At 27.6% G+C, this 26,438-nt stretch overlaps 1 protein-coding gene across 1 annotated transcript in view; it reads left to right on the forward strand.

Moving 5' to 3' along the window:
* The window catches only part of LOC129963254 (orexin receptor type 2-like), a 182,528-nt gene that overhangs the window by 112,052 nt on the left and 44,038 nt on the right, over positions 1-26,438 (forward strand). The window contains exon 3 of the mRNA XM_056077491.1: positions 8,909-9,045. The gene's annotated coding sequence lies outside the window, so the exon portion shown is untranslated. The remainder of the gene's footprint in view (positions 1-8,908; positions 9,046-26,438) is intronic.

A 26,438-nucleotide genomic window follows, 5' to 3' on the forward strand; every position in this document is an offset into this window, starting at 1 on the left:
TTTGCTTCTCTGAATTTTAATATATAAATTTTCATTGGAATGATACTCAAAGTGTTTAGTTACTTCGTATGTAATTAAAAATGGTTGTATTTTTGGTAGTACATGGGATTTAAATAATTGTTAAAAACAACCGGGAGTATGATGCAAAATTTTAAATTTGATTTCAGAAAATATTTTATGTTCACTGATGAAGTATCACTTTACAAGAAGAAATATGAAATTGTGTTTTCTTTTTTATGGCTCCGATTAAATTCTGCATTTATGGTTCACAGCAGATGTAGAATTTAATTAAAATTATCAAGAGTGGTCTTTCCTAGATTTTTCTCACGTGCTATTTAATAGAATTATTATAACCAGCATGAAATTGTGGACTTGCCGTGAATAGGACGAGTGCTCATTTCTTTATCTTCATAATCACGCATATACAATAAAGGAAAACGTTAATTAGTTATGTAATAAAGAAAGTCGAAAACGCATTTTGGAAGCTATTGTTTGGACGGATTGAATCTAAAATTTGTCACAGAACTTTAATTTTAATAATAAGATAAGCTATTAAATTTAATTTGTCCAAGTCGTACTAATTTTTCCTTTCTCCTATACGATGTATCGAAAAACTATTGTGATCGGCAAAAATTTCAATTCGAGTTTTTGAAGAATCTCCACGTTTATGACCTCATATTTTTTTTAGAATTATGTCTCTCTGTCCATCTGTCCGTGAGCACGATTATTCATAAACGTTGAGAGAAAGACGAAGGAAATAGGGTCGTTATGTTAAATTTGTAGATTCCTATCATGTTTTGAACAAAATCAGTTCAGGAGAAATCTGTTTGTGTGCCAATCTAAATATAATTTAATACAGTTTCATCTAAAAGCTAACTAAATGAATGAAATTTGAGGCACATATTTAATTTATAAAATGCAGATACCTGTCAAAGGGTTGCCCGTATGTAAATCTGTATACTTTCGTATGAAAGTTAATATAATAACTTATAAATACAACGACTAAAATCAAAAGTATCTGATATGCGATTTCGTTATTATAATTCTAATTAATATCAGATTTTAATTTTAATCCCATCCCAACGATTAATCGCCAAACATCTTACACTAACTGGCACTTTCATATTGTATGCCCAGAGCATGTAATTAATAATACACAAGTATATTTATTACAGAGTATTCGAGAAAGTTTTGGGGAAACTACTCTTCATAGTTGAGTTGTCATGATTATATGGATGTGAATGTATAGATCAACAAGCGATGACGATTAATTCCTTGAGGGACTTAGTTCAAAATTTGATACGAATCTACGATTTAGATGAAAAAACTTTGAATAAAATTTTATCAATATAGCTGTTCATGATTTGTGATTATTGTGTAACATGACATTTTATATGTCTAATAATAATAATTTTATGATAATAAAATTGTAACATATGAGATTTAGTCTAACTATATAAAGAAATGGATGAATTTAGATTTTAAATCATGGCAATATTTTACATTTTTATCAGTTAATTGAAAGAATACATCATATAAGTGTTTTATATATTTTTTAAATGCATAATGCATAATCCAATTTCTCAATTGAGCACAATCTTCTGTCGTTTAATCTCAAAAATCATACATATTGAGTAATATATATGAGGTTTTGCTTAGATAATTTTATGTACGAGCAGAATTTTTATAAAATGGAAATAAGTTGCTCAAGTGCAATTATAGAGCTCAGAAAGAGAGAAACAAACACCATTTTAGAAAGATGGGGTTCGAATTAGACAATGAAAATGGTATAAAATTTTATATCTGTTATAAAATTATATATATATATATATATATATATATATATATATAGAGAGAGAGAGAGAGAGAGAGAATACTGCGCTAATTTTTTCTATACACCACATAAAAATATTTTTTTCTTAAAATATTTGCTTTTAATTACAAGTATAATAATTTTCATTTTCATGATCACAAATCAATACATTGATAACCATTAAAATCATCAAAAGTAAACGTAATTTCATTTAACGAAGGCGATTAGATGAATGATTGATTTTCTGCGATACATCGAATAATTTTTAATTCAATATTCTTAATTTATGTCTTGTTTTTTATAAGCAGAGAATTTTGTTTCTCTGTTTTCTTTTTGCGAATTTACATTGATATTTTTATATTCACCTAATTTACATATTAATGCTATTTCACATTCCTAAATGCTATTTTCCAAAATTTTATCTTTAAAGAATTTTTCTTACTAAAAATACAAAACTCCAATATATATTTTTTGTTTAATTTTATTATAATAATTTTTCAATATTTTGCAAGTTTCAAAATTACAGAATATGCTCATTAAATAGATTTTTCTGTTGTTTTAATATTTTATAATGTTTAAAAAAACTAATATTCAAGTTGTTTATCAGTCGAACGGACAGGGATATTTAGACAGGGAGTAAAGCTTATTTCTAAGTTCAGGAGCTTGTTAAGATATATTTAAAGTTACCTTCAAGATTTTGAATAAATCCTTTGATATATTTCTGAACCTAAAAGTATTTCTCCTTTATTCTTCTTTGTTTTATCAAAACACTTTTATCTTTTAACTAGTATATTTTTTCAATCCATTTTATGCAAAAATTTAATATATTTTAGCATCTTTCAAAACTTTCATCACAAAAAACATCTGATACCTTAAAATATTAAATTTGTAACTTTTGCTTCCGAATGCGGAAACCAAAATGTTAATCTCACTCATTCCTTGCATATTTTACTAAAATATTCACTTTTATAGGATTTTTTTATTGGGAGCACAATTTTAGGAAAAATCCCTATGTCATGCCTCCACGTAAAGCTTTATTTTCGATATCAATCTTAAAGCTTTTGACAAAATGAACCAGAAATATTCGTCGCGCATTCCAAACGTCCCTGTGCTAGGAAAGTCAAGTGTAGGTGGCATTATTAATGGGATGGTTCGGAATGTAGGAGGCCTGTTTCGGAATCTGGTCTACTCTCATGTTTCACCCTCATGCAAATTCTGATTATGAGCGACTGCAACCGGGGAAACAAATATCCTAGCAAGCGGTGCACAGTAACTGGAACAGAAAGGGATAGTTTTCGAAAACTTTATACTAAAGGAAACAGTAATTTATGTCTATAGATAATGAATAAAAAGAAAAATAATACATTTTTATGCAACAATAATAAAATTCCTAAAAAGAAAATTTAAAAAAATCTATCACTCTAAAAAATTGGGTGCTTATATAAAATTTTCTAAAAATATGTATTTATCCTCTAAATTTATGGAAAGTTCTAAAAGGTTTTTGCATTGTACAGACAAAATTTCTTATTGAAACGTGAAAAACAATTCTCCTTTATACAGGTTATCTCAAAAGATAGATTGCGAATGAAATTCATTTATTATTCCAGCAAAAATGTCGTAATTTTATAATAAATGTACATAAAATCTTAAGAGTCCCCATGTATGGTCATTAATTTTTTTTTATTTTTTTTTATTTTGTGAGATGGATTTTAAAATATTATTTGTGACATTTGTTGCTATAGTAAAATAGTGTAATAATAGTAAACATAGTAAAAAGCATCAAGAAAATTTCAGATAGAAAATATGCAATTATTCTATGCAGCGACAGTCAGTAAAAAAAACTCTGACGGTAGAACAATAGGAATATTGCAAATTCAGAATTTAGATAACAATACTCGAATATCACTTTAAAAAAAACCATGAACCCCCTTATTTTCCGATGTTTCTAATAATAACGTTTCCATTGAACAACGCCATTTTTTTCTTTTCTTTAGTTATTTAAAAATATACATAAAATAACTTTCAAACATGGACATAACTTTCAAAAGCAAATTCATTTCTTATACGCATATTTAATTTTTTTACGTTTCCTTTTGGAGATTCTTAAGGACTAAAAATGTAGATAAAATATGTCTGTTGCTCATTTGAAACTTCATAAAAAAGTTTGTTAAATCCGTTCCTTATTTTGTTAGAAATCGGAAGATTCCCTCCTTTAAAATTCTTTAAAAGAAGATATTATGAATATTTCCTGAGAATTTTTTTAATCTTACACATCTCTTGATTAAATATTCAACTATGAGTTTTCTTTTCTGTTATTTCTGAAAAAGAAAAATGAAAAAAAAGAAAGAAAGAAAAAAAGAAAAAAAAAGCTAGTTCTAATTCTAACAAGAAGAAAGAGAACAATAGGATTTTTTTTATCACAACAACAAACAATTTATGTTTAAAAAAAATTGACATTTTTCTAGGAATTACTTATAGATCTGAATTTAACAAAAAATGAATTATTCAAAAATATTCGATAAGTTTTGTACAAAGCAGATATAATTTAAAATATATTAAAATCAAGACAAAAGTGAAAAATACTAATTGTCGATTTCAAATAAATAATAATTGATCGAAACAATTGTGAGTCATTTAAAACTTATTCTGAAATGTTTATAAAATGAATATTATAAAGAAATGGGTATTTATATTTTCTTTTTATCATGAATATATTTTGAGTTCAAGTATTGAATATATTAATTTTTCTCAGAGTTCTTACAAATAGATTAAATATAATATAGAACTATGAACGGCATTAAAACTATGAATTCCAGAACATGCCGGTGTCCTGGCCTAGGTGTAGCACGTCTTCCATGTGATCTGGGCGATCTGTGTTTGAGTGTTTGTTCTATCTGTGGGGTCTTTGAAAGGGCCTCTCTGTAAATAGGGGTTGTACAAAATAGTGTGTGAGTGACATCTGCGTATGAACTAGAAGTCAGACTTCTGCCCTCGGGTGCTCAGGAGCCTTTACCCTCTGAAGCTGCTGTATAAAACTCGGCTTAAAAGCGTTGACTTAGTCAGCGGACATTTCTATGACAAGTACATAATTAACAACAAATTTTCTGAATATTAAGTTTTTTTTTATTATAAACTAAACAGCTAAGTGTCTGTAAACTATTTGCTCTCTTTCCTTATTCATATTTAATGAGTCGATTATAAATGTCAAAATGTAAAATAAACGACATTATATAAAGTATGAATGAAAATCCTACTGATTGGGGCACAGAAGAAATGTATTAGAGCACACGTAACAAAGAGTCTGTAAGAGATGTTAAATATTTACTCAAAAAACATTTATACTGACAATAAGAAAAATGCTAAAAAATTTCAGACATCAAAAAGTTTTATGTGTATCATGCTTCCATTTGCTTCTCCTTCTTTTCTAAGAACTGTTTCTTAGTTTTTAATACTTCTTTTACTTCTTATACTTACTTTAGATCTCCCTGAATCCGATGAACATATTTTTGCAATTATGTCTGTCTGTCTGAGATTACGATTTCTCAGAAGCACAACGATGAAATTTCTTATGTGATCTTTATACCAAATTTATAGGTGTTTATCAAATTTTGAAATCTCAATTCTGTCCGGATAATTGGTTATTAATTAACCTGATAACTACAAAATGGAGAGAGCTAAATGGATAAAATTTGGTACACAGATTTAACATTTAAAAGTTAGAGTTATCTAAATTTGGAAGCAAATTTGCTAAGGAATTGCCCATCTGTTAGTACTGTACTTTCACAAGCATGTAAATGAGAAAATTAAAATAACGCAATGATAAATATATGAAATTTAGTATGTTATTTCAAAATTATAATTGCGCTTCTGTATCAAATTTCAAATTTATTTCAGTCGAAGAAAAGGCATCCAAATACACATTCGGTTACTGGATATTAGTTAGTACATTACTTTGGTAATGTACTTAAGTATGTATTAATCGTAAGAAAAATCGTTTATGATCACACGCTAATTGCCCCTTTCTCACTATTGTCGGCGAATGTCATGTAATTATAAATTGTAGTTAAGCCAGTAACATAAATAAACAAATACATTTATTAGAAAGCATGCGAGAAAATTTCATGAAGACCACTCCTATAGTTTGATTAGAAATCTATATGAAAATATCGTAATTTTCCTCAGTTTTTGGCCTCATTATAACAAAAAAAAAAATAAACTCAAACATGTAAACATTTACAAAGCCTTTTAAGCGGTTAAAACTTTAAAAATACAGAAGAACGCTTGAAGCGCATTACGGTCGCCCTGTAGAATTTTCATTTGAACGCACTAGACGTGTTACGGACGGCAAAAGGTTAAAGACCGTATCGTTTTTATTTTTGGTTATGAATTAATAAATTTTCTTCAACAAACAGATAATATTCAATATTGTTTACAAAAAAAATAGTGAATGATTCAATTACGAATAACTAACTTTCTTAATAAAATTTAATAATTGAAGTTAGGAAAAAAAACAAAGTTTTTTTCATATATCTTTTAATGCGAAAAAATCATCAATTTATTCATATTAATTTCACACTGAAATATTATTTGAAATAACTTTTTTTGCATTATTAACATGAACAAAAGTGACAGAAAAAATGACAGAAAACTGCATGTGCCAGTAGAATATACAACTACATTACCGTATAAAAACACAATGAGAAATAGATTGTTTTTTCAGAAAAAATAAAAATAAAAAATATTTGGAGGAAAAAAATGAATGATATTTAGAAAGCAAAATCTAATAAAAAAAGTTCTGATTCATTCCTTCTCAGTTAGTTTAGTAGATATCAATACTGATATTCTATATTAACTGGTACGTAAAAAAAAATAAAAATTGATGAATAAAGAAGGATTAAAAAAGGCAAGATATTCTTTTTATTTATCCTTCCATTGTTTTAGTTATAATTGCAAAAGAGCATTGTTTTCGGATAAATATATTTTTAACACTTTTATGTATAATTAAATTGCAATACATAAAGTTTTTTTTCCTCAGATATTACAGTCTAATTAAATATTTCTTTTTTAATATAAAAAGTAGAATTATAAAAAAAGAGAATGATCGAAAAAAGAATGTTAAGAAGATAAATAGACAAACTAAATTAATAAAGTATGAAGTATTTAAATTCTATTTATAATGCATGTTCAATTTACTCCATTTTCTATAATTTTTTGAGGTATGCAAATATATTCCTACTTAGAGTTATGAAATAAAAAAAAAGTCTATGGCTTTCTAATATTTATTAACTAAGCCTACAAGAACCTATACAATAAAATTTTCTACCGCTTTGTTTGTTTGTTTGTTTCTCGTAAAAAAATGTTTTTCTCATTAAGAAAAGAAAAGAAAAAGAAAGTTTTTGAAATGAAAAGAAAAGAATCTCTTTAAAAAAAATAATGTTTTTGAAATGAAAAAGAAAGAATTTCTTAAAAAAAGAATGTTTTTTTTGTAAAATTGTCATAGATTATGCCAATAAAAAAAAATCTATTCAAATCTGTTTTTAAAAAATCTGAAACGATCCCAAATATTTCAAAAATGGTATCTTAGTCAATGATAAAAATGATAGCCTTCCATTTATTGGCGCTTCAAAAATAATTTTAAATTTGTGTTTCGTTAAATCAGTCAGTGAATCAAGACTTTTACTCCATTCTTTCGCTAAGTAATCAAGTAATTTTATTCTTCAACTTCATGATATCAATACTTGGAGATTCTCTTTGTTTGGGACCTCTTCTTCTTTTGTGCAGTCAACCACCCCGCCACCCCTGAACGAAGCAGTATCGGCAGGATTTCTTGTGTTCGACTGCTGTTTTTATCAAACCCCGTCCATAACACCGGCCCATTCACCGAACTGATATCTTCTTCAATTGGTCACCATCCACAAAGGAGTCCATCTTTGACCTTCTTCCTCTTCTTCTCGTACACCTATCATACTGTTAAACGAGGAGCAGGCCACCACTTTAAGAAAGTATCCTCAAAATTCTTTATATTTCTCCAAATTCTCGTGCCACAACAAAAGAAAGTCAAAAAACTATTTAGTGAAAAACTGCCAAATTTTAATATCACGTTTTTCAGTATTTTTAGTTTTTCTGGAGCCATCAGTACTGTACTTTAATCATTATTTTCAACTTTTTGATTTTTTTAAAATTTCTATACATCTATACATTCCTTTAAATAATGATAAAGAGTTCCAATTCCTCCACAGTTTCTTTATTTAAAAGTATCTGCAATTCGCAGTGTTTTCACGGGCCACATTACTTTAGTATAGCTCATATGTCTCATAAGATTAGATGTACGTTTTGAGTGAAGAAAACTTTCGCCCATTGGATTGAAGGACTTATTAAGGAAGTATAAATAGTAAGGAAATATTAAATAGAGTAAGTCCTCATTAAATGCATGGATTGCCAAAATACTATCTCCCAAGACAAAATACACCAGCCACTTAGGAAACATCAAAACACGATTTTTTCTTAACTTTTATTTTTAATTTTATTTTTATCAAGTGTATCGGAAACGCCTCTAAAATTAATTGCAAGCAAATGTTGTTGATATATGAGTAAATTCAATCAAATTATTGAACAATCTTACGTAGAAAGAACTAACAGTGCAATATTATGTTCTAAAGCATATAGAATCCTTGGTGTTTAACTTTCTGAAAGAATTCATATTAATATCTAGAGATTTTTTTTTATATTCCTGTTTCTTTAATAAACATTTTTATAGTTAAAAAACACGCCTATAATGTGAGTCTATATTTATCAAAGAGGCATGCACTTAATTTTTATTTAATTAAAATTTCAGAAAGAAACTTGTGCTTTGATAAGCACATTTCCATTCTTAAAATTCCCATCTAATTTGTATCATGACGATACCACAGCAGCATTTCACTGAATAGAGAAACGCAAACAACAACGACAAAAAAAAAAAAAAAAAAAAAAAAAAAAAAACTGACGAAATTTCCTTCTATGTTTAAAATACTCTGTTCATGTTATTGAAAAATGAAGAAAAATCCACATGCCTTTTTTTTAACTTAAAAAATAATATTTGTTTTTCTTTTCCAGGCCATTCACTGATATCTTGATTCTTCTTTCCTTCTGAGATTTAAATAGATCTGTGAAAAGATAGCGAAAAGAAAATTTTCATGCAGATGATGCGACAAGAAAACTGAAGCTAGATTCCATTAAAAAGAAAAAGGCACGTGAGTATTAAATTCAAATAAAAGCATTTGTTCAAACATGCGTATGTGCAGGGAATTGTAACAAAACTTTTACTGGCTGGTGACCCTGTTGCGAAAGCTTATGAAGTGATTGAAACAAATTTCAGATTTTTTAAAAATCTAGTGACATCAAATGCATTCTAATTCTACGCTTCAAAAATGTTCTAAAATTTCTACGCTTAAAAATTTGGCATAGCAATAGCATTAAAGGAATTTCTAGGGCGCATAGCTACTTCCATATCAAGATAATGCTTTTCAACTTAAGATGCAATAAATTCCCATGCTTTCTATATCTTCTTTTATTTTTTTGGAAGCTTGCTGTTCTATTGTGTCTATTATTTCTTCATCTCCTTACCAAATATCCGCAGGTTTCTGCTATCACAAAGAATGCAACTCCATACGCTCTTCTGGATCTGTTCTTCAGCCTGTTCGTTGTCATTGCTATTTACTTCCAACCCCATAATCTTAGCCAGAAATAAACTCTCATCAATTAAGCTTCCACAGGCATTTGCTCAGACTTTTGTAGTTGTTTTTGATAATACTTTTTACTTATTATATGTAAATGTATGGATTCTCTTTGAACAACGCTCAACACAAACTGACACAACCCAATTTAACACATGACGTCGATATCTCTTCACCATTTATTCTGTGAAACATCCCTCGTTAAGTAAGTCATTTTTTTACATTTTGTTTTGCAGGTGTTTGTTAAATTAGGTTTCACAACAAATAAATGATTTTAAACTAATAATTAAATTTATACACTGATTAATACACTAATTTATACACTAATTAAATTTATACATTATAATTAAACATGAGGCTCTCCAGTAAGCATTCATAATTTTAAATAGTAAATTTTTTTTTAAATGACCAGAAAAATAATACACAAAATAAGATGTTGGCTGAAATTTGTTTACGATTTTATAACTATATAGCAATTATATTTGGTAAAAAAGTGCTACCAAACAACATCATTTCTTTGTATGCCTTGCCAATTCCATTTTTTCAAATCTAGGATAGGTTTAAAATCCCTATTATTTTAAAGCATTTTACTATATATATACAGCAAAGATAAAAATAATTAAAATATAAATAATTTTTTTCAAAAAATAATGGATTGAGATAATCACAAGATTAGAGAAAAATAATTAAAATATAGTTGATTTTTTTTTAAAAAAAATCTTGTAGTCCCTTGCATTTGCTTACATTTGTTTAATTCAAACAAAACAATCCTACATAAAAATCAATGATGATTTAAATGAATGTACAATGATTTTTTAAAAAATCATTTAGCATTCTTTTGTATTCAAGTAATATAAAGTTTTCACTAATTTCTAAAATATCGTTTCTCCAAAAATTCTTTTGAAAATAAAATAATTGCGAAGCAAATTTTTTGAGAATAAAAAAATAGCATACCAAAAATATGAGTGTACGTTTTCATTTTCTATTTAATCTAACGGAAGAAATTATGCACCGACTAATGAGAAAGAATTAATCAGTCGCATCTGTTACAAAGAACTTTAATTAACTGGTCTTTTTCTTCTGGCTGAAAAGATATGTGGATTACTTTAATTCACAGATTACTTGCTTCAAGTTGCTTTCAAAAAAATTCAGCAAAGTCTTGCTGTTTTACAATTTACCTTTTTATTAATCTGTTCTTTTCTTTCCTCTTTAATATATAGAAATTTTTCTTAGAAAATTTCAATATTAAACTCGACATATTTCTAGGCTAACTGCAGACATTTGTGTTTAATACAAAGCAGAAATTGTTCAATATTTTTTCCTTAAAACATTTCCGCAATTAGAAAATGTTAGAATTTTGAGATTAAAGAACTAAAATTTGTTTCGCCACCATAAAATTTAACTCGTTTTCCTTATCTAGTTAGGAATTCCACTTTAGTTAACGTTGAAATGTTAACTATAATTTTTTATATTATTTTTATATAACCTAAATCTACAGATCAAAATTTGCAGACAATATTTATTAAATTCATAGAAATATAACGATTCCCTCAAAAAATTTAATAAGGAAATGTTAGAATCTTAAAGATTTAAAATATATTTCTTTTCTATAAATTTTCTTTTCAATATGGGTTGCAATTTTTCGTAAATTATTGCATAAATACTAACCATAACTTTTTAGTTTCAGATTCTATTTATTTTATTTTCATTGTCTTTCAAAGCTATTTTTTCAGTATTTTTCTATTCTATATCGGCCATCTTTATGTATCTGCGGAGAAAAATCTGCAAACAATAATATCACTAAAATCTCGCAAAAATATGGATCATGTTTAAAAAATTGCACATAGTTATGAATCTTACTCTTTCTATATAATTATATAGTTATAAGGCTTATATACAGGGTGGCCATAAAATAACGTTCCTATTTTGGTGACATCTGCAGTTAAAACGAATGAAAGCAATAAAACCACATTTCATATGCAGACTGTGAAAGACATGAAAAAATGAATTCAGCAGAAAAGAAATTGGTGCCAAAAGTTGCCGATAGGAGAAGTATTGGCGCTGCTGTCGCGTAAGAATGAGGAAATTGGCATATTCAGATGTATTATGTAAAATTCCTAGTGCTTTCGTTACAGCAGCACCATGCATTCCTTGTAAAAAAGAAAGGGCAAACGACTATTGACTGTTAGTTGTAAAGATGAAATTATATATATTTGATTGACTTCAAATTGAAGGAATTCCGATCATTTAAACAATATTAATTCCAAAACAAACGGCATGAATAAATTATTGCAGTGAATTAGTATAATTAACCTGTTCTTTACTTGCTTACTGCTGTTATTCAAATATATCATTCGTTTCAATGTGACCCTAACATTCAATATTAACTTCAGAAACCTATTCTCTCCTTGTCTGTAGAAAAAAATATATTTTGCCTTATATAAGAATTCTTATAATGGAATAAATGTGAAATAGGAAAACTAGTAGAATATATACATATGTGTCTAAAGCTTAATACGATATGAATATAAAGGTAAAGTATCCAAAATGTTTTTAAAAGCATGCAAAAAGAGAGTTTTTTAATTCTTACAGAGTTCTTCTTCTTTAGCATTCAAAAATTGAAGACAATTATATGATTAAATAGATGAAACAATGGAAATTGTTTGGATATTGAGTAAGAATGCAATCTATTGTTGCAAATTAGAGAAAAATATTTTTAAAAGATTGCAAACTTCAGAAATAAATTTGCAAGACTATTAAATTTTTATTTTTAAAAAGACAATTTTAAAAACTTGAGACGGTGTAAAATTTATTTTTCTGCATAAATATTTTTTGGTATTTATCGCAGAAAAACTCTAAGATTCAATGTTTAATCAATTCAAATTATAGTTGAAATTTCAAAAAAATGCTACCAGGTGTACATATCCAAGGTATATTATTTCTAAGTTATATATGAGCAAAATTTGGTAGTTGTAAGTCTGGAATGCATTGCCAACACAGGCAATGCATTCCAGACTCATATCCACAGTCATTTATCTTTATTATTAATATAAATATGGTCAAAAATATACTTCATTGAATTAGCAAATATGTTTTAATGACTATCATTCCTGCACAATTTATTTCATTCATTTTTTATTTGATATTCATAATCTGAAACGTGCATGTTTATTATGCTCTTGTAAATTTTTAGTGGAAATTTATTATAAATGATTTGTCTTACATCTTGCAATCTTTCGGTAATATTAAGCGTCTTTTCATTTCTATGGAGTTATTATCTTGTCTGAATTGTTTATATTTGTCAAATTCTTGTTTTTAATCCATTTGGTATTTGCTGATTCTCAAAAAATACATCCTTTGCAAGCAACTCCACCTGTAGAATTATTATAAAATATAATTATAGTTCAGGGTTTTTATTTCCTTTTATGTGTTATATTCAAAAGTTGATCAAGAATATCCACAGCTCCTTTACTGGATTTGAAATGTAAAATAATATATGGGATTTTTGTGCGATGTGTTATTTATTGATTTATGCAGATACATTACGTTTTTGTACTTTTTTTTTGGAATGCAATACACTTTTATTATTTGTAAAGTGAAACCTTGAGCTATGCATTTGGTGTCATTTATTCAGGAAGCTCTGATTTATTTTTCCGATATTCCAGAGCTTAGTAATAATTCATTCAATATGAAGTTGACCGAGTTTGTAGGAAATGTAAATATCACACTATTTTATGTATATTACCCTCTTTTATATATTAGATCACTTACTACTCGCATGGCTTGCTTTTTTTCTGATATCGATTTCAGTTCTTTCAGTTCTTTTCTAGTGTATATATTAATAAACAAGTTTTGCTATCTCTGGAAAAGAGTTTTCATCTCTTTTATTTATTATAAAAACAACATTTTGATTCAATATTTAAATTATTTATAGATTATTTTTTTTATTTATATAAATGCAGCATTTTAATTCCATACGTAGGCGATTTATTTGATGTATAGTGTTCTCCAGCCATAAAAAGAACTAATTGTTCATCTGTTGTAACATTTTTTCTTTATATTTATAAAAGAGATTTGACTGAATTCGTAGAAATTTTTCTGAACGCCCCGAACAGAAAGAAGTTTGTTTTTCTATGTAACATTCCTGTTGATGAATAATAGATTTTTTATGGATTAAAATACTTTCTGGTATTTATTTCATCCTTTATTGTTAATCTAGTGATATATAATGCAAAATTTTAAACATAATTATGAAAAAAACTGAACCTTCTTGTAATAACTTGCTTGATGTATTGATATAATTTGAAAAATATTTATAGAAAATATATAAATAAAATAAATATTCTTCCAAAAGAATTACATTACTTCATGATTAACAAAGTCCCGAAATATCTATAAAATAACTTCATATTATTATTTTTCATAAAAACGCCTTAGAAAATAAGGTATTTATTGATTAAATATGAAATTTTGATTTTAAATTAAAAAAATTTAAAAATTACGATATATTTTGGATTTATGAAAAGTTTTAAATGTTATATGATAAGTTTTCATCTTACCATTCTATTAAAATAAAATAAAAACATTTTTTTTCTACCAGAAAAATTGTTGAGGCTGTTTGTAGAAATATTATAAATGTCTATATGTGGAAATTCAAAGCAAAAAAAAGCATTCATCTTTAAGTCTTCAAAATTTATTAAGAGTGCAATTATTTCACTTGAAGTTCACAAAAATTACCGATTAAATATAACATAAATCTTCGACTTTAAATGATCTCGTTATACATCATTCCTTTCTTCCTCCCTTCCCCAGCAAATAAAAAACATTATATAGCGTGTTTCTGAAATAAATCAAACTATTCTAACGAAAACGAAATGTTGCCTGAAATAGTTCTTCTGGTGTATTTTTATTTTCTGGATCACGAAACATATAAAATGGAAGTATTATGTAAAAATTTCATTGAACTAAACTGAAACTGTTGTAACTAGAAGTAGAGGAAAGCAAAGTAAAATAATAATAATAATAATAATAATAATAATTCTATAGTGAGTGTGTTGTGATTTTCTAATGAACTGCCCAGTTTTAAATACACTAGTTTTAATTTCCACAAGCTACTACACTACAATTACAAGCACACATAGAGAAATAGATTAAAGAAAGCAGTATGGTGGAGATATTTCACCGTTTCCAACCTAAAACATTCGGCCCAAGGGTTGCGCCTAGAGAAAAAAGTCAACCTCAGGATGCAGGTCCCCCGTTCAACTGTTTGTCTTCTGTAAAACGCCACAAGGGGGCGCTCTCTGCTCAAGGGGAAAAAGAGGTTCTACAATTGTATAATTATTCGATGTAATGGTTGTTATTAAAAACTATCTCTTTTATTAAGTAGTAATTATACTCATTTAAAAAAAATTTTTAAAGTGTATGTTAAAAACCATTCTCTTCAAACTTATAGTTTAATATAAATTTAAGAAAAATTTAATCACACTCATTTATCTTTCTTTAGCAAATAAAGTTGTAATGTATAAACTAGATCTTTTATAAAATAAATTAATTTATTCTGTTTAAAAATTTTCTTTCTTTCTTATTAATACAATTAATTTGAATGCGCTGGAGAAGGTAATTCGCAATTATATGAAATACTCAGAAAATAATTAAAAAAATGAAATAATGTAATTTTATCTCGTAAATATAATCGTAAAAATAATTTAGAGCTAATGAAAAATTGTTAGTCATATTTAAAATAATTATGTTATGCCTTTGCAAAAAGCACTCTTGAGAGATAATGAGCTGCTCATTTTACTTGTTTTCAATAATGAGTAGCAATAATAAAGTTTTGTTTCCTTCACAAATTTTAAATTTATTTATATTATTTTTTTAATTAATTTTTATCACTCCTTTTTGTATCTGAAAAAATAATTTTATTTAAATAAAAAGTATATCTATTGAGTTATTCAAAAGAAAACAAAAATTATGCAGACGATATATACGGCACATGGGTTATATTGAATTAATGCTCCAACTCATAAAACTCATTTGTTGCGAAAATTCATTTGATGATTGATATGGTTCAATATCTTATAATTATTCAGTAATTTAACTTATTACATTATAAGGGAATCAAACATGCAACTTTAAACTAATGAAAACTTTTTCTTCCTTAACTGAATCAAAATTAAGGAGATGAATTAAATTCCCAACATATTCTTTTATTTATTATTAATGATTATTTTTTAAAATTTTTTTTATTTTTATTTATTTATTATTGAAAATATTCTTATAGTACAACAATAACTCTGGTAGCATAATAACAATTAATATTAATATCATTCAGAACAGAGAAGTCTTAATTTGCCCTCTTTATTTTAAACTTAAATTTTTTAAAGAAATCTGTTTTTAATATTTGGTGTTATTTTTTTCTGGCATGAATATTCTTGCTTAAAATATAATTATATTAAATGCGTAAAAATATAATATTACACCAAAATATATTAAATTAATGTATATCAGTTATAAATGTAAATAAATATTTTATCATTTATTTTTATTATTATACATAGTGAAAATTAAGAAGAATTCATTATTATCGCATTTTATATCTTGTATGTAAGGACAACTAAACGATGGCAGTTTATTGCATACGTTCTTTTAGCGCACTTAGTGATATAAATAACAGATGCATAATAATACTCAAATAAATTGAAAAATTCTATCTTAAGCAGGAAAAAAAAAAACATATGTGATGGCGATAAAAAATATGCAATAAAGAAAAGTCCTTTAAAATTCTTTACTTTTTCTCTTTAAAATTCTTTTAAATGATTTATGATATATTATAGATACACCTTTTGAAATATTTGAAATTTTGGCACAATGAATTGATAAATAATAGCAATTGAAACATACCTATAAAATAAAAATCGATATTTTGAACAATTTTGGGTATTATGTCCCCTATAACTTGTTGTATTTACTGAACCAAATATTAAATATTTTAAACGAAAAACACCAGATTCAATCTGAAGTATCCTTGCGATATTCAAGAACAAAAACAATAATTTTCTCTCGGACAGGAATGACGTCTTCTGCAGAATTCATCTCTTCCGCTGTAATGAAAACAGTGAAATTCCTGTCAAATAACTCTTTCTTGAAAAGTGGGGCACTGTTTCTTTTATTTACTTCTTACGCCTGCAAGCAATTTGTTTACTTACAGTCAGGTGGTGACAGAATTATGATTGTGAAGCTGCCTTTTTCTTCGTCTTTTCTTTCGTTGCTTCATCTAGACGCTGTTAGGCCAGTGTTTAAAACATAATAAATATTTCTGCTAAGGTATGCGAGAATCCGGAGAAAGCTAAATTTAGTTCTAAAATGCCAAAAAAACGCAAAATTAAACCTTCACCTACTTTATGATCAAAACATTTATCTTTGGCTTCATTCTTTTATTTATTTTAGCTTTTTTAGAAAGTTTCATCAAACGTGAAGACTTCTCTTAAAACATGGATTTCTAAGTTTCCCAAGATAAAAGAATGCTAAAATTTAAGTTTGTTTGAATAATTTTTCGAGATATGATTATTTCAAATATTTCATACAAAAAAGCAGAATTTAAAATTTATTAAAAAAGAGCGTAATTTATTTATTACTGCAAATGTATTCTAAGAATTTAATTGCAAAATGTATTGATTTCTGGAGAAATTAAATGAGAAACATGCATAATATGCATATTGACATTTCTATAAAAATTCTACATAAATTTCTATATAAAGAAGTTATATTAAGTATTTAATTTGGGGCGGTTAGAGGTAATTGTTTAATCATATCTTAGCTAATATTCGAATTTGGTTTACTAAAAGTTGTTCTATATCTTCATATATATACCAGTACAAAAAAAATAAGATGACACATTCATAAAAAAATATCATTTCATGAAAATTGAAACCTGTCTTTGATAGCATAAAATTTCTTTTACACAATATATTTCCTTTCTTTATAAAAAAAAATGGGTGTATTTTTTTGATTAAGAAAGTCGAATCATAACCGTCCTTTAACATAATCGTATTTATATTTCTTAATTGGCTAAGATTTAAAAAACAGAATTTCATAAAGACAAATAACAAATAGATAAAACTTGTTTTATATTTATTTGCATATAAATAGAAAGAACTGAATAATTTCGTTCTAAATATAAAAAAGTTCATAAAAAACAACCACTTTTTAATATTACTTAATTATCTAATCTGTCATATATTTATCAAAGATTTGTACATAATTTATTTGAACTTTAGCTGAAATAATTTAAAAACAAAACCTTCATAATGATCGTAGTCAATAAAATAGGAATCAGAATTACTATATCACTTTGAAAGCAGTCATTTTTTACTTTCTGTTATATGAAATATAGAGAAAATATTGTAAATGTCAAAAAATTCGAACTAAGAAATTTCGACGAAATTCCACATTTTAGACCCTGAGTACGAAACATACCTTTTTGAAAAAGATCTCTCCATCTGCGACAAAAATAACCCAAAGTCGGTTTCAGCTAGATGGATGGTATATGATTATCAGATATGTACGCATATTTATAGATTTCTATCAAATTTTGAGTGAAATTCTTTCAGAGCAAGTCTGTCTGCCTGGCCGTTCGAATATAAGTTACCACAATAACTATAAAATGAAGAGAGTTAGATATATAATATTTGGTACACGAATTTATCAACTATATTGTAGACGCAATATCAAATTTTCAGCTAAATCCAACAAAGGGTTAACCATCTGTCTGTATGTAATCTCAGAAGCATGTCAACTATTGAGAAGAACGCCGCTAAAACTTAAATTCGGTTTTCGGGTATTATTAATTGCATGAAAGAGATTAATCGCCAAAAAAACATCGCCAAAGATGGCATGATGGATTCAGTAAAAAGGCTATTAATGAGTACGCGAGAAAGTTTTGGAGAGACCACTCACACAGATTTTCTAAGTTAATGTCAAAATGGATCACCCCTCTCAACTTTAATGTTCATTTGATGTAATATGACTATGCATGCATTGAGTGCATTTTATATCTACTAATCATTAGATCTTTTGTATCTGATTAATACATAGATAATAATTTTGCAATACAGATATAATAACAATTAATACAGATATTTATATTAATATAGATTAATTTTTATAATAATTCTTGCTTCTTATGGCACTTGCCACGGACAAGCCCGCTGTTACGAAGACAGCGATTTTAAGCCGGAGGGGGAGCGTCTCTTGTTTTTATAGTAGCGCCAACTAAGGCCAAGAGTACGACTTTGCTACTCACGCATCACTCATTCGCTTGCACAGCCCCTTTTTACAGGAGGGTACATTCACACATCTCACAGAAAGAACAAAGAACCATGCCCAAACCGGGACTCGAACCCGGGACAGACGCGCTACCCCTATGCCAGGACGCCGGCCTGTTTTTAATAATTAATATAGATAATAATCAGGATATATCGGAAACATTCAATATTCTTTTAAAGAATGTAATCTACAAATAATTACACTAAAGCTGATATAACGGTGAATTTTCAACATCATTTCATCTATCGCAAACAGCACTTATTTTGTCTTTTTACTTTGGAAACACTAACAAATTCTTTTTCTTCAAGAATGGAGTTGGAAATTGTTTTGGGAAAAATTGTTTATATAGAGATTTTTATCTTCAGACATTCCGAAAATAACAGTATTCACTGTAGATTCTGAAAACAATTTTCTTGTCTTAACAGTAAGTAACGTTAAATTCTTCTGTTTAAGAAAAACAAAAGAGAATGGAAATTCTTACAGGTAATATTGATACATAAAGACGAAATGCTTCAAGTTGCCTAGAAACGAAATTGCGTTTATCCTCCCAGAAAACTAAAATAAATAAACGATTATCAAAAGAGGATTTACGGTGAAAGTTTCTGATCTTTGGTACTTTCTGAGCTTTCTTGCTCTCGGTATCAAATTTATATATGGAATTCATATGTTTAACATTTATTTGGTTAAATAAAATTACATACTTAATAAATACTATATTAGCTATAGCGTGTTTATATTGCCGAGTATTTTAAATAATTTGAAGATTTTGCCTTCAAATTTTTATTGCTTCCTACAATTAAATGAATAGTTTAGTTCTTTAAATGATTATATAGATCAGAGGAATATATATGCTAAATTGTAATGAAAAATACATTTAAAACATCTGAAATATTCAACGTCGACTTTCTTTCCTAATATTTTTTTAATTCCTAAATAACAAATATGATCAAAATAGTCGGTGCAACTATACTCAAATATAATATTGTCTATAAATGTAATTGTATTTATGTTAGTTATATATTTTTGTATATATGGTTTTAAGTACATCGTTTTTTAAGTAGTTTTTTAACCTGTTTTCGGCCGATTATTGTAAACGATTCGTTTTATTTTCTTAGTGTTTGATGCATTTAAAATTAAACATTGTTAATGAATCGATCTGCTCATCATGAATCTGAGAAAATTTTGTTGACAAATTCTTGAGATATTACATAAATTAAGAAAAACATTCATTAGTGTCCATAAAGTTTAAACACTTAGTGACTCTGTTTTCACTAATCATAGTATTAAAAAAATGCTTTGTTTCAGTGAAAAATATTATCATATTAATTTCAGATTAATCCTTTCCACTTTAATTTAAAGCATAAATTCTACGGGAGCTAACAGAAAATTTCAGAGATGCATATTACGTTATGACTGAAGGCCTTTATAATATTTGAGTGAATTATATGACTATCAAAATTTGAAGTTTTAAAATATTTTGATGAAGAACCTATTAAAGTAGGAATTGCATAAAATATATTTTTAAATAATAAATAAATTTAAACGAACATTAAGGTTTTAAGAACATTAAGATAAAGGCGGCTAGTATAAAATATTTTGATAAGCATATTATTATGAATCTGTAACATTTCTTGCGGCAATGATCGTATCACTCTGAAAAGAGAGACTTGCGACGTTTCTTAATGGATGTCGAATGTACGCCAGGTCAATAACTCCAGATCTTGGTGATCAATTGGTGGTGATTTGGCTACAAAAATAAATGTTTTAGAAAATGCAAGAATTTCGTTGATATTTTTTATTAGGAGGTAAGATAGGGTGAATTTTCTAGAAAATCTCAAATCCATTTGAAAGTTTGTAAGAGTTGAAACGTTCGCTCGAAGATGAATTCTTTCTTTGAAGTGTAATTGTGTTATGACACGCGTTCCAGGTTTAGTAGCTTTAGGTCAAATTTCTGGCTTGTAGACTGCCAAAACGCACGTATTCATTTTCATTAATAGTAGATATTTTACTCTAAAACTTATAACTCTGTCGGAGTTCAAACTTATTTAGATTTTGCAATTTAAATATTTACTTAATAATATGTTTTTTTTATCAAAGCTCGGTTTCGTTCAACAGTACTTTAAGACACTTCATAGTAAAAGCTAACAGTTTACCCTTGAATTTTGATGTACATAATATGCTTCAAATTTCTCCTTTTTTTTCCTTTGGGGAGAACCAAATGCGAAGCAAATTAATTTTCAAAAGCTTTGCAGAAGTTTAAAGGAATATAAAAAAACATAAAAGCTTGAAAAACTCAATTACTTAAAGCAAGACATCTAATTAAAACCCATTTATTTAGTTAATGAACAAGGAATAACGAATTTCAATTTGGAATAGTTTATTAGTTTTCAAAGAAGATAAATTTGGTTCACATTGATTTTTCAAATCCACTCCATTAGAACATATTAATATTTTAAATATTGTAAAACACTGAAACTTGCAGCCCATCCAACCTATGCCATTTAATCGCAAATCGCATTATTCATTTAATATTTATTACATTATTCTACTTAATATTTATTATCTAAAACAAAATTTCGATAACTAAGATAAATTTTGAAAAGATTAGAAATATTAGTATTAATTATGTATATATTATAAATTTAAAAAAATTGTACCTTGAAGTATACTGTTGTCAAAAAAAATTCTCCAAAATTAATTATGCGTTGAGCATCACAAATTTAAAATTCTTTATACGATAAACAACTGATTATTAAATTGTTTATAAAAACTATGTAAAGTTGAAAGATTTTATCTATACGTATTGATATATTATCCTAAAAAAATTCAAATGAATAGAAAATTCGAATTTTAATGAATAAATTAGGAAATAATATTATTTATTTTAAAAAGTGAAGTTAAGACGAAACTAAAACGGCAGCAAATTACAGATTATATACATGAAATATGCTCAAAAGAACTAAAGCACTCGCAATTTTTAGATATTTTTGACTAAGTGACTTTAATTTTAAACAAATGTTGACAATAAATAACCCCTTCTGCTTATTCCTTTTTGAATACATTTTTTTTCAAATTACTAACTTTGATTCACATTGTTTTAATCAGTTCCAAAGTAAAAAGAAAGCAAACGTATAAAATTTATTTTTTTAATGTGTCAAAATTTATTAAAAAATAAAAAGTCAAAGAAGTAAAATAGAAAGACATATTCTTCCAGCCCAATTACTGGACGTATTTTCCTAATTTTTATTTAATATATGAATGGTTATCAGCTACTATATATACATGTTTCCATTTTCGCCATACAACCAGCATTTGACATTTTCGAGAGAAAGTTCAAGAACGTTATTCCACTGTGCAATTTTCTGCGACACAAAGCATTTACAAGATCCCCCAATCTCAATCTCAGTACCGATTTCGATAATTCCTAATGATACGTCCAATACGTAATAATGAATGATATGTTTGCAAATTACATATTATCTTGTGATGAAATCCAATATTGCTAAAACTGATTCTGAAATGATAAATAACTGCTTCAATCGAATACAAAATCATCGAAAAAACTTCCTTCCCTTTATTCTTAAGTTGACATTTTCTACATCGGAAACATCCTTCGTATATGATTAATTTTCAGTTGATTCTACCTTTACGCAAGTTCATTTTATCAAAACAGTTATATCTCACTAGACAAACGTCCAGGACAGTCTTACTGTATAACACCCACATATCCCTTTCATCCCGGATCCGGAAGGAAATGGTAATTTTCCGGTAATCCCGTGTTCCTCCTTGCCGAACCCCGTTTCTCTGGAAGACACGGAGCGAATGTGATAATGAAGAACTGGGCCAGGTCATTAGTGACATACGGTTATGGATGACTTGAGAACTTAACACTTGCTAATGAGGAGTTGCTTAGAGGGAAGCGTGAGTTTAGACACCAATTAAATATTGTTGGGATGTCCAGGTAAATCTGATAAAACAACGTTATTTGGATCCTGGTAATTGATGTGTAAAGGAATGTGCACAATAAAAAACACATAACGGGTTTAAAATGTAGCTGGGTGTGTGGTTTTTTATTCAATGAAAAAATGCGTGGTTGCCTTTTGCTTATTTATTTTAAAATTTCAACATAACACCCTCCCCCCCCACACACAATGAGAGGTGGTGATTCGACAGAAAATAATATTGGGGGTTTTGGGAAGATAATTTGGAAGAGAAACAGTCGTTTTGGGGAGAAGTCAGAGAAGTGTCGTGTGATTCGGGCTTCTGAAGTAAGATCCACCCGATGAAGATCGGTGGATTCTTAGAGCTACCCCTGTAGCAGCCGGAGGCACTAACAGCCTGTTAGCTTTTCTTGTGAGGTTGTTTCTCCGAATTAATCAATTAATCGAGGAACCGTTCATGTTTAACTTTCAACTGTGTTGTAAATATTATCAATCGTATTAACCTAGATGAGAACGCGTTGTTCTTGTGTACATAAGGCTGTAAATAAAAAATTATCTTTTAACGCTACTCTGTTATTTGATCAGTAGGATCAAGTCATTTCATCATACTTACTTGGGGTATGTTTCGGAGAGACTGTAATCAATCATTTATAGTCCTGACCCTTGTTCAATAGGGGGAGATCTGCACCAAAAAACCTTGGGTATTCCTCAAAAGTAAAACTGAACAAAGCCGGGTTTTTTTAATTCCGTAAGCTGTTCGCTTTAGTAGTTATTTAGAGAGAGCAATTGATATTTTTGTTTTTAAAGTGTTTTACGTTCTGGTTATTCTTAAATTATGGGTGATGATTGCAAGATTGGACGAGTTTCTTCTTTTAAGATCATTTCAATCAATCAATTTTTTTGTAACATGGAGCTGCTGATGCTGAGCATATACAAGAGAAGAAAAACTTAATCGAATAAATAGCTTGAATCTTTTTATGTTTTATTAGAATTCGCAAAATATTCGATAATGATTCATAATAAATATTTAAATAATAATAATTAAGATATGGTTTTTTGACATGCCATCGAATTTTGATGAATGATCTGGCAACTCTTCTTATTAATGCAATTTTTGTACGTAATTAAATCAATTTATTTGGGGACATGATTGTTAAATAATCAAAAGGAGCTTTTTTAATGTCTACAATGAAATCAATCTAAGTATATAATTTTACAAAAATATTTTTTAAATATTCAAATAATTTGAAGATCTATTTAATATTAATGATAAAAAATTCAAATGAATTATTTAATTAAAAATCAATAATCCGTTTAATTTTTTTTTAAAAATCAGTTTGATTTTATTTCAGAAACGTTATCTAACAATATAAGCAGTGTGCTTTCAGAGGTCTTCTGGATTTCCTCCTGATTTTTTTCTGCTAAAAAAACAACAGCTAGTAAAAGCTCGTTTTGCTTCGAAAGTGATTTTTTAGAAAATAGTAAAATTATAGCTTGCACTTTAAGTAATAATATTGAGTATTGAAAATAATTACTTAAAAGCCTATGAGATGACGTTGTTAATTTCACGTGACATCGGCAAATGAAAAATCTGAATATTTATTCTATTAATAAAGCCTTATCAAATTTAACGACTATAAAGTCTTCTAAACGAAACTATAATTTTGGTCAAAACAAATATCCACAGTAATGTCATACCCGACCTGAATGAATTAAGGCCAATACTCTGATCAAGAGAGAGGAGCTGAAAAAGGGAAGGTAAATTAACACTAATTACATGAGGAAACTCGTTACTCAGTCAGTGATTTCACCATCCATATAAGAATCTTCCTCTGGTGGGCCAAATAGTTTTATACACAAATAGACAAATAACTTATCATTAAGAGAAAGATATTTGTACTCCTGCCGTACAATATAATGCCATTTCATCTTATTTTGTCCTCAGTCCATGGAAGCCGCTATCAATGCTGTTTTCTTTAAGGTAATTAAACTTAATAACATGTGCTTCATTTCTATAAATAGTAATCGCTGGAATCACCCAATTACTGCACGAAAATATCTCCAAATTACAAATACATTATTTCAAAACTTTAAAAAAAATACTACATATTAATTTTTTAAGTGCCATTATTTCTTTTCGCAAATAAAATTTCTCTGCAGAGTCAAAAGCTGTTTTTCTTTGTTCTTCTGTTTTCGAGAGTAACAGAAAAAGAGACATCGAAAACTCGTTGCTCGGCGAGTGACCTCACTATCTGTGGCGGAATCTTTCTTTGGTGCCCCAAGTAGTTTTATACACCAATAGATACACCAATTTATCATCAAGAGAAAGATATTTGTGCTTCTATCACACAACATACGTCTATTCAGCTTTTTTGTACAGTCCATGGAACCGGCTATCAAGGTGATTTTCTGTTTTCTATAAGATAATTAAACTTAATACCATGCGCCTCATTGCTACAGAAAGTAATCACTGGAATCTCCCAATAACTGCATCATAATATCTTCCAATTACAATTATATTATTTAAAAACTTTTCGTCATTTTTTTTATCACATATTAATTTTCCAAGTGCCATTATTTCCTTTCGAAATAAAATTCCTCTACTCAGTCAAAAGCTGCTTCTCTAAAATTGTATTTTCCGATATCGTTTAATCAATAATTTAAATCCATTAATAATTAACTTGAATGGACGGAAGCAATTCTTCATCACACGGTGTTAGAAGCAAACCATATTGATAAATCTGTCCGGTGCGTCTGGGCACACAATCTTTCACTAAAATGACAGTTTAATTAATTTGGTTAAAATAGGCAAGTTAGTCTTTCTACTTAGCACTTTCACAGTATTAATCACTGTACTTTATCTTGTGATTAGAATTTCCCGCGTAATTAAAAATCTTCACCTTCATTCAGAAATCTTCAGCGCTTTCTGTTTTCGGTTTAATATTTAATGAGATCAAGGTGCGATAAGCTAGCGCCTTCAAATTCGCGAAATTTATGACAGTTCTTGTCATTATTCCCTGAACTGGTTTGGAAAAGATATCCTAATCGATATTTTTATTAATAAGCAAATAGCGATTGGTGATATGTTTATACAGAAGCTCATTTTCCCTCAGAATTTGTTTTTCAGATTATTTATTGTTTTATATTTGTATTAAGGCAAAAATAGAAAAGCTTATAATTGTATTTATATACTTTTTGTTAATGATTCCACTTTCTTAAATTATGTATCAACGTTCGGGGTGCTTTGTTTTCAAAAACTTTTTATTAAATATTTCCACTTTTTCATGTCTGTATTAAATAGATTGTAAAAAAAAATGTATGTAAAATAAAAATATGTGAATTAAAAAAAATAGATTTTTGAAAACTGAAGGCACGTTTTTTTTTTAATTGAACATTCTATTCTTCTTCAGTTCCTAAATTTAGAAATCATTATAAACCAGGCTTTAAAATATATGAAGAATCAGAAGATTTATATGAATATCAGAATAAAAAAAATATTTGAATATCAGAAGATTTATATCAAAATTTAGAATTAAGGAAACTGACTTTTTAGGTGTAAAATAGCATTGCAACTTAAATGCTGCAATTTTTAAAAAATGTAATTTCCCCTTTAGAATGAACTTAAAAACAAAACTCAAAATGTTT

This window comes from Argiope bruennichi, chromosome 3 (genome assembly GCF_947563725.1).
Source record: "Argiope bruennichi chromosome 3, qqArgBrue1.1, whole genome shotgun sequence".
NCBI lineage: Eukaryota > Metazoa > Arthropoda > Arachnida > Araneae > Araneidae > Argiope > Argiope bruennichi.